Raw genomic sequence first — 11,023 nt, 5'->3', positions numbered from 1 at the left:
AGCAATAACATGGTACTTGTCACCACGTTCCCAGTGTGTTCCACGTCTGCTGGAGTAAGTGAATATACTCTCGTTGGAGCCGTGGCTGCCTGGTAATTCCCCCGAGGCACCTGATTACTCCCACGGTTCTAACTCTGTGCAAGCATAATCCTCCTCTATTCCGGACAGTACTTCGCCATATGGCCTGACTGACCACAGTTGAAGCAAACACCCCTGAATGGCTGACACTCACCATCGTGTCATTTACGGCATTTAGCGCACGGTGTGGAGGATGGATCCCCTTGAGAACTCAGCCGCTCGATGTTTTGCCGATACCGAAGCTGTAGCTCTTCTTCTTTTTCCACGGTCCCTGCTGAGGACCACTATAAGGACCAGAAGATACTGGCCTCTTCTCCTGTACCTGTACTATCTCAACTCCTCGAAGGTCGGTCTCAACTATGGTGGCTTTATCCACCAGAACAAGAAACTCACGAATCTACAGCATCCCTACAAGACAGCGAATATCTTTCCTCAAACCTTTCTTGAACCTCCGAGCCTTCTCATGCTCATTCAGAACTAAGTATGGTGCAAATCGAGATAACTCGATATATCTGGAAGCATATCACTGCACCGAAAAAGTCCCCTGCATCAGGCTTGAAAACTCATCAGCCTTCGCATCCCGAGTGGATACTGGAAAGTATTTTTCGAAGAATACCTCCTTGAAGCAGCCCTACGTCATATCAGATGGACCAGCTCTCTGCCTTTCAAGCAAACTCACCGCCGTCCACCATCGCCCTACCTCCCCAGTGAGCTGGAAGGTAGCATACAAGACCTTCTGCTTCTCAGTGCAATGGAGGACTCCCAAAATCCTCTCGGTCTTCTCAATCCAGTCTTCTGCCACAATCTGATCCGGTCTTCCCGTAAATGTCGGAGGGTGCATACGTGTGAACCTCTCGATGGTACACCCCGCATCAGTAGGAGAACTTTCGCATCTCCTAACACTCCGCCCAATTTCTCGGATCACCTGTCTCGCCAAACCACGAGACACAAAAGGAGACTAATCACTTGTCGTCTCTTCGGAGCCACTTTCCAAGTTATTATCCTTGGGCTCCATGCTGAAAACAGAATAGGAATCAATTAAAATCCCTTCAACTCATACAGTTAACACAATGATCTACACTAATCGTGTTAACTACTCCCTGCCAGGTCTAGGTCTGTCCTATCACACCGACACGAAAGTCATCAATGATCTGCCCTGCTTTTACTGGAATCGTCATCCCAGGAAAAACACGGAATACCATCGACAATTCCCAGTCTAGCAACCGAACAACCCTCAACCAACTCTACCCATATCCACATCCTATACTCTAATATGTACACATCAATACTCCTAACCAAGTCTACAAAACCTAAAACCTGGTTAGCTCTGATACTAAGTTGTCACGCCCCGAACCCGGAAATGGGACCCAGGGGTGAATTTAGTAACCTAACATGTCTCTGTATCAATTAAAACATTCATGATACCACATATAAAGAGGGTCCGACCCCATGGGGTGAACGGATGCCCTATATACATACATACCACATGTCCATACTCATCCATACACGCAGCAAAATACGGTCTTTCTTATACATATATTGTACCATACCAGAGTCTATACCATACAAGGTTATATATTCCTACAATACCATACATACTACGGGCGTCTACAAAATCCATCATGACAACCCGATTACAAAACTCGTACCTATCAGGTACTAGTGGTAGCTAAACACACCCCCCGCTTCTGGATGCTAGGATGATAGTTTCGGCTACCCGAAGGACCTGAAAAATATTTGTATATATTCGGGGTGAGACACCTCTCAGTAAGGGAGAAAACAGGTTATATCAGTGTGTTGCATACTAGTGTCATTTTCATACTTCATAACACATACATACGATACAGTTTGAAACAATACGTATAGTTTCAAAACAATTTCCATACAGTTCGAGTATTCCATACATTACCATGTAGTTCCATACATTTCCAGTATTTTCACAAAACTATTCTAGTATACGATACCCAAATTCATACATACATATATACGGTCAGTGTCGTCACACTATATGCAACTACATAAGGTCACCTGGTCTCATAGTCGTTACGTTCCAACACATGAAACTGCGAAGATTTCCGACTCAGGCCCAATAGTGAATCCATTGCTACATACGCAACTACATAAGGTCACCTGGTCTAATCCCGATTACATTACCACGTGCAAACTACGCTGCGTCAACCTAGGCCCACTGTGGTCCGTTGCTACAAATGGTGTAGATCACACCTTCGGTGACCAGCCAAACATACTAGTGATATTTCACACCCCAGATATAGAGCCGGCCACTCTCGCCCACGGTAGTTAACTGATACATGGCGTAGGGTACGATAGTTAGCCACCCCTAGCTAATATAGCGTACGGTAGTTAGCCGCTCCTAGCTGTTACAGCGTACGGTAGTTAGCCGCCCCTAGCCATTTCGGCGTATGGTAGTTAGCCGCCCCTAGCCAATTTTCACAAAACCTGGAATCACTTTGGAACTCATGTCCTTATACATTTCAGCGTATGGTAATAAGCCGCCATATAGCTGTTTTCACAAATATCTGGAACAAAATACATACATACACACATACCACACTTATTTGGTTTACGGCAAATCATATCGTTTATAATTTCAAGTATACAGTTTATGCAAATATGGATTACGGTCACCTCAATAATACAGTTTAAACAACATAAACGATTTTCCAATCAAACAAAAGATAATACCCAAAATCCTCAATTTTCTCGAAAACTGTAACCCGAAAATCCCATGTTTTTACCCAACAGATTTTCCAAAATAAGTAGCCAAAATGTACATACGATCGTAGCCTACAGGCTTACCAATCCTGATTTCAAAAATGAACTGATATAAACAGAATCCCCTTACCTTAACCCAAACCAAACCACGAACTTTACGGTCCTTAAAACTACAAACCAAGACTCTGAAATCTACAAACCACAGTACATAACATACGATCCATACAACTACACATATACCGAATTGAAAATGAAAACCGAGCATTACCTCGATTTTAGCCCGAAACCCGAAAACGCTCAAACCGAGATTCCGATCCACCAAAAACGTAGAGAATCCTGCACTGATCCTCGCTATTACTTTGGATTTGTGAATCCAGGTGACAATCGGCAAACAAAGCTAGAGAGAGAGGGTGGAGGGAGAGTTCTAGAGAGAGAGAGAGAGAGAGAGAGAGAGAGAGAGAGAATGTCCATAACTTAACAATGAAGAAAGCCAAAATGTCACTTTATAGACCTTTGACCCGACCGGCTTCGTTGACGAAAAGGTGTCTTTGTTGATGAAAAACCTGGTTTTTCATCAAGCTGTCGGCGACCTCGTCGACGAAGTCTGATATTTCCAATTTCTCCGCCTCTCAGCATTTTCTCGTCGACGAGCCCCTGAATTTCATCGACAAGAAACCTTCTGCCTTTGTCGACAAATTGTTGCCTCGTCGACAAAGTCTGCAAAATTTCCATTTTGCCCCTCTCTTTTACATACCAACCCCATCGTACGGTTCGGGTTCTTACATGATAAGTATAAAAGAGTGGAAAATTTTAAAGCATAAAAATTTGGGAGGATTTTCTAATCTAATCTCATGTTTAAAAATGAGTAATTGAGGGGTATATATAGACATTTCAAAATCGGACCGTTTAAGGGATACGAAGGTCATTTTTTATTTTTTTTAACCAAAAGTTAATTGCATTTAGGCGCTGAAAAAATTGTCAACCCGAGAGGTTCGGTCGACCAAAACAAGGGGTCGGTCGACTGAGCCAAGGCGATTTCCCGAACCTTCATAGGTTCATTTGGCTGAGTAGTAGGCCGGTTTGCTGTGCTTTGAATTTCGGTCGACCAAGCTCATTTTGAACTACAAGTTCGGTCAGCCGGGGAAGGTAAAAAAAGGTACTTTTGAAGTTCGGTCGACCGAGGAAGCTCAATTCAAAAATGGGTCAGTCAACTAAGCCAAGTTCAATGTTTGACTTCTACCCGTTTGATCGACCAAAGCGTTATAACGCAAATTGGTCAGTCAACTGAAGCTTAGTCAAATTGTTGATTTTCTGGCCTACGGTCTATTCGACTGATTGAGCTAATTAAAACTGGAAGGGTTCGGTCAACCGAGCTTTTAAATTAAGCCTAAAAATTCGATGTCAGTCGATCATTTGCTTTTGCCCCGATTTTGACCCTAACCAATTTAAACCTTTTTGTATGAATATAGTTGATAAGAAAAAGGTTCTCTGTGAAGTATGTTGGTCCCTAGGGTCTGTCTACGGTCATATGAGCTTATCATCCATACCATACATGTAATGCACTATATTACAGATCAATTATAAACTAAATGCAATACAATGAAATTAAATGTCTTCTTCTTGATCTTTTGCTCTTCATTTCATGGAGTACGCCAGGTGTATGTGCATTAAGATCCATCTTGGCCTCCAAATCCCTTAATCCTTATATGTGTGCTTAAATATGAACCTGTTCACAAACAAAATATACACATAAGATACGGATGCTTTGTCAGCATCAAAACAGGGATCAAATTCAAAAAGTTAACAACTTTCACCACTATAAAAAAAGGGACTCTGAGAGTAGGTAAGCATCTCATTCATATCTACTTCTTTATATTGTTGCAATTTAAAGCCTCCTACGAGTCTCCAACTTAAGCATTGAAGTGATCCCCCGGAGTACACCCTGGGTCTTCCAAGCCATTCACGCTTGTTTCTTTTCAGGTGGTCGCAGTCGAAGGACGATTCACAAAGACCGTTTCATTTTTTGGTAGCAACAGTTGGCTCCATATGTAGGAAACTCTTGGAAGGTTTTTTCTATTATTGACCAAGGTCGTATCACATAACTTAAAGTCAGAACTTACCCTTGGCAACTAGTCACCCCAGTCAATCCATTCTGTACCAAAAGACAACCCCAGTGTACCACTGAACAAATTCCTAACTTTCCAGAGAAGAGCGAAGGACATGTTCACTATGATCCTACAACAAGAAAGGGACCATAGGGAACTTGTTCATGAGCCTAATCGAGTAGAAGTTGTGTTTGATGGGAAGGTCGTAGCCCTATCAGGAGTTGTTGCTAAGGCTTTTGATCCAACAAAAAAGGTAGAAGATGCAAACAACGTAGGAATCTATGAGTAGCAATCTTACGAGTTGGAGGAAAAGTTCAAAAAAATTGACCACCTAAAAAGAAACGGGTGGAGGTACTGGTCTAGTCTAATCCTTATTGTTATGAAATGTACTACAACTATGATGAATAGTACGAAAAAAAAAAAAAGACATAGATAAAACAACAAAAAAAATACACAGATTTAATGTGGCTCTGTAGTATGCCGACATCCTCAAGAGTGAGCAGCTGTTGAATTTCACCATATAGAAAGTAAGGTTACATCATATATATTTATACTAACCCTAGCCCTACATAAGTATTAGAAAATTTTCTCAAATACCCCTATACCGCACTACAGGAGCTACTTTCTCTGTACATGTGTTCCACTCAATATGAGTTATATACTACAACACTTACAGCCCCAAATGGAACCAAAGTGTAGTATGCGTTGCGGTTAGAGATCACAACAACTAATAACGATGCAGAGTATGAAGCACTATTGGCAAGATTGTAGCTTTCCATGTCTCTTAAGGTAAGAAAGCTCCAAGTCTTAAGCAACTCCCAGCTGGTGGTTTAACAAGTGAAAGGTGATTTTGAAGCCTAAGAGCCAAAAGTGAAAAGATATCTGGCAAAGGTGCTGAAATATGTCAAAACATTTTCCGAATTCAAAATTGAACACATTCCTCGAGCAGCGAGTGCTAAAGCTAATGCACTAGCAAAGCTGGTTTCAGCTTCAAAGCCAAATTGGGAGAATGCCAATTGATTGGAAATTTAAATTTCTATTGAAATGAAGATTGAAGTTTCCTTCTCATTTTTCTCATCTTTTCTTTTTTTTTTTTTTTCTCAAGTAAAATTTTTAATTCAAATGGACCTTTAGATCCTATTTAAAACTTAAAAAATATGAGAGAAATGAAAGGAAACATAAAGGAATCCAATTTCTCATATTTGATTATCAATAAAATTGAAAATAAAAAATAAAAAAAAATTAAATCAATGAACAAAAATTTAGTTATATACACCATTCATATTTATTTTTTCTTAATTTGTAATCATATTAGAATAAATTTTTATTTTTAGTAGTATTTGATATAAAGAGAAAAATATAATGAAAAATAAGTTTCCTAATCATTTTTTTTCCTTTTCTTTTCTTTTGCTAACGTATAAAAATTCTTAATCCAAATGTACCCTTTAAGAATGGAGTTTAAGATTTTTAACATGAAAGTGTTAAAACTCCCAATTGTTGGAAAATGGGTGCCTATGATTAGGAGATGTAACGCCCCGGCACGTTATACAGCCCTAGAGTGCTATTACACCTGTTTAATACACTTGTCCCTGATAACATACATATACAACCCGCCATGAATAGAGACATATGGGTATTTCATACTGACCTGCAATCTCATGCACAACGGAAAACATAAACATCCATATGGGAATCTAAAAGACGTATCAAAGTTTTCTAACTATATTCTCAAATACATACATCCATGCTTAAAACATAATATTTTCTCAAAATCTCCAAAAGATATTCTAGACTGAGTCTATTACATATACATAACGCTTACGAAAGCCAAAAATCAAAACAACCCTCCAAGTCCCTCTAGCAACTAGGATCTACATCCTGTAGAATTTGAAATAAAGGTTGTATATTGGGGTGAAACACTTTTCAGTAAGGTGGAAGATAGCACATCAGTGTGTAACCACATGCGTTTATTTTAATTGAAAATAGATACATATAACGAATATTCTCAATATTGTAATATAGGAGATATACATAGACATAAATCCTATGATAGATGGTTTAGCATCATAACAAGCGAGAGTTCCCGAGGTTAAAGTAGGGTACAGGGTCATACACTGTACGATCTCTCCGCCCGATACTCAAACCTATGACTTTACCCATTTTAGTTTTCAAATCATAAATATGCATATTTAAAACACTATCCAGCTTAGATACAATAATAACAACTACCAACACATTACCCCTTGGCCTACGGGTTATGCAATTTACTATAGTCCGACTGGTACCACCTGGTCCATTAATCCACCAGTGGCCACTTCAATATCCAGCCAACTATCTCGATACCCACACTGAAAATCATATGTGTGGTTGCACTGTATCCAATATATATATATATAGCAACGGAACCACGCTTAACGTTGAAATTTTTAGGGCTCTCATATAACGGTGAGCTTTTTAAGGCTCTAATAGTAACAAGCTACGGGTTCAAATATCATATATAAAATTTACATTAAAACTAATTAATTTGTTTCACATTCACAAAATCACCTATACAGTTCTAGTATTTTCACAAACTCATTCAATCGTACTGTGGTATAAACTAGCACACACCCTCTCGGTTTAACCCTTTTTACATATATAGCTCGGTATATAACCGACACCTGTTTTCTATATTTCTCACATAGTAAAATGGAACTCCGGTTTCCATAGTTCATATAAGTATTAAAACAGATTCACATATTCCATTTCATATCATATGTCACACTCGTTTGATCAAAAATCCGCTATATAGTATATAACTTGATGAATATCATTTAAATGAAAAACAAGGGATTCAAGCATTTCCTACGTTAAGATTAATCCAAATAAAGAAGTTTTAAAAAGTTTGGAGATTATACGCCAAAACCCTTATTTTTACCAAAATTGTAAAATTGTAAAACCGACATTTTTATCCGGTAAAACTTTGCAAAGAAGCAGTCAATACGTACATATAAACATAAGCTAACCTTTTAGCGGTTTAGTTTTCTAAAAATGACTGATGTAAATAAATCCTCTTACCTATTTTCGAATTTCTAAACACGAACGGATCAATCCAAAACAATGACTCGGGATCCTCGAAACCTAAAAACCGAAGAACAGTACTTTACTATAATCTCGACTACTACATAACTACTGAATCAAAAACGAAATCAGATCCTTACCTCGATTTTAGGGACAATCCCGAAAATCTTCAAAATGACGATATGATCCGCTATAACTGTAGAGTTTCCTCCCCTGATCCAAGCAAAAACTTTCGATTATAGAAACAAACGATGAACGGCGAAAAATAGTAGAGAGAGAGAGAGAGAGAGAGAGAGAGAGCTTTTTGGGTTTTCTTAACCCTTAATCAACCAAAAAGGATATTTATAGAGCCTTTGACCGAATCAAATTCATCGACGAAGCGGCGCCTTCGTTGATGAGCCAGCCACTTAGTTCGTAGACAAGGCTCTACCTTCGTCGACGAACCCTATCCGAATATTTCCTTTGGTTCCACTAGGTATCTCTTCGTCGATGACTCTTTGAATTTTGGCGACGAAGAGCTGAAGGGACTTTGTCGACAAACATACTACCTTCATCGACGAACCCTGCTGTAATTCCCTTTTTACCCCTTTCTTATCTATTTTCCTTATTTAAGCCAATTATGCTTCATTTGAACTTCTTTTTCTGTTTTTCCTTTTTGACCATTTGCACATGGGTGCATAGAGGCCTTATACCCTTTCCTTAGAACTAACTATTGATCATGCATACACGGTGGAACGGTGGTTCGAACCCTACCTGCCGAGTGCATATCCTTGATTTACTCCTGCATATGTGGAGGACACAATGTGTGCAGGCATGAGAATAGTCTGAAGAAGGGGTTGGCACCCGATGATCCCAGGATACTCAACATAATAAAAAAAAACACTATTGATCACGCATAAATGTAGGCACTATTAATGGGGGTAAGAAAAATCAAGTCAAACGGTTAAACCAAATCTAATTAAAAAACTAGTTAATTATTTTTCGATTTGATTTGATTCAGTTTAAAATTTTTAACTTTTTAGTTATTGATTTGATTTCAATTTGGTCCATTCAACAATCAAAGAAAATATTTTTTCTTTTAATTTTTTTTAAATAAAATTTTTGATCCAAACAAGACCTCACAGTAGCACAAGTTATTAGGAGTCAAATTTCTTTTGAAGCTTGAAAATAACTTATGTACTTGAGTCAGTCAAAAACTTCATCGCAATTATATTTAGGCTTTGTTTTGAACTTGGAAAACACTAAGCAAAAGAAAATATGAAAAAATTAGTATTTTTATGTTTGGTTACCAAGAAAAGTGAAAAAGAAAATAAAAAATATACCAAATCTATGAACAAAACTTTGATTCTGCTCATCATTAATATATATATATATATATATATATATATATTCAACATTAAAATAAACTTTCATTTTCAATAGTATTTAACATAGATGAAAAACGAGTTTCCTCCACCTTTTCCTTTTCTTTCCTTTTTTCAAGTAAAATTCTTGATCCAAAAGGACCCTTAAAAACCAAGTTTATTTGGTTTAGACAAGTCATAAGCTGCCCTTTGTTTGACTTTGGAGCGTTTTATTATCCCTTTGGGGGATATTTTCTTGTTATTTCTCATTTAGCTGCTAAAGTTGTTGTCCCCTAATTATTAACTTTTTTTAATATATTAGTTTCTAAATTTATGAATTAAGTTAGTGAAATGTCTCCTCATAACAATCACATATATTTCACTAACTTAATTCATAATTTTAGAAACTAATGTATTAAGAAAAGTTAATAATTAGAGGACCACAAATTTAACTGCTAACCGAGAAATAATGAGAAAATAACTCCCACCCAACATAAGGGAAAATAAAAAGCTCCAAAGTTAAACAAAGGGCAGCCTATGGCTTTCCTAAACCAAATAAATTTGGTTGTTAAGGGTCCAAGAATTTTACTTAGAAGAAAGGAAAGGAAAAAAAAAGGAAAATGAGGAGTAAACTCATTTTTCATTGTGTTCCCCTTTTATATTAAACACTATTGAAACCAAAAGTTTATTTTAATGTTGAAAATATTTTTTTAAAAAATCAAATACTACTGATGAGCAGAGTTAAAATTTTGTTCATAAATTTGGTATATTTTTTATTTTCTTTTTCACTTTCCTTGGTAATCAAATATGAAAATGCGAATTTCTTCATATTTTTCTTTCCTTTCCTTAGTGTTTTCTGAGTTCCGAATAGTATAATTGAGATGGAGTTTTTGACGGGCTCATACATGAGTTATTTTTAGGATTCAAAAGAATTGATTTCAAATGATTTATGGGTCAGTTGGTAGTTTCCCAATCTGACCAATTTAAATTGACCAAAAAAATTGATTTCGAATGGTTTATGAGTCAGTTGGTAGTTGCTTCTCAAATATTTGAATGTCATCCCCATCTGAATTAACTTGTTTTCTCTCCTTCAAAGATGAATACCATTGGGTTGCTTACATTTTTCAAACTACTCAAGTTGCCCCCACAAAAAATGTACAAGTGCAGGTAGGTGTCTAGACTTGGGACTTGTACGTTCTTGCACTAAAAGAATTTCTTCACTCACCAACCCTAATATATTTTTGGTTTCTTATTCTATTTAGTTTGGGAGAGATTGGAAAAAGAAAATGCTGAATTTTTCTAGGTCTACAACTTGAAGTTAACTTGATGGAGCAAATTAGTATGTTCAATGAGAACAACTGGTGCTTGATAAACTCACAAAATGTTCCAATGGATCATACGTGGAATATCATTCATTTTAGGTCTAGTAATTGCATGTTTGGTACGTAAAAATAGAGGAAATGGAATGTAGTTTATTACTTGATTTAGTTACTCTTTCCATTCAAATTTTCATTTAATTTCTTTCCCATCCCATTTCATTCCTGCATACCAAACATGCCATAAGATCTTTTCGTGTGACTTGAACCATGTTTGAAACATAAAATGATTGAGAAGTACAATTGGGGCATTTCTTATAATTGTGCAAACATATTGTTTGGTGCCCAACATTTGTGCATATTAATGCAAGAGTAAAGTTGTTGCACA

Source organism: Malania oleifera, chromosome 13 (genome assembly GCF_029873635.1).
Source record: "Malania oleifera isolate guangnan ecotype guangnan chromosome 13, ASM2987363v1, whole genome shotgun sequence".
Taxonomy (NCBI): domain Eukaryota; kingdom Viridiplantae; phylum Streptophyta; class Magnoliopsida; order Santalales; family Ximeniaceae; genus Malania; species Malania oleifera.
The sequence above is the reverse complement of the archived record's forward strand: the minus strand, read 5'-3'. Positions refer to the sequence as shown.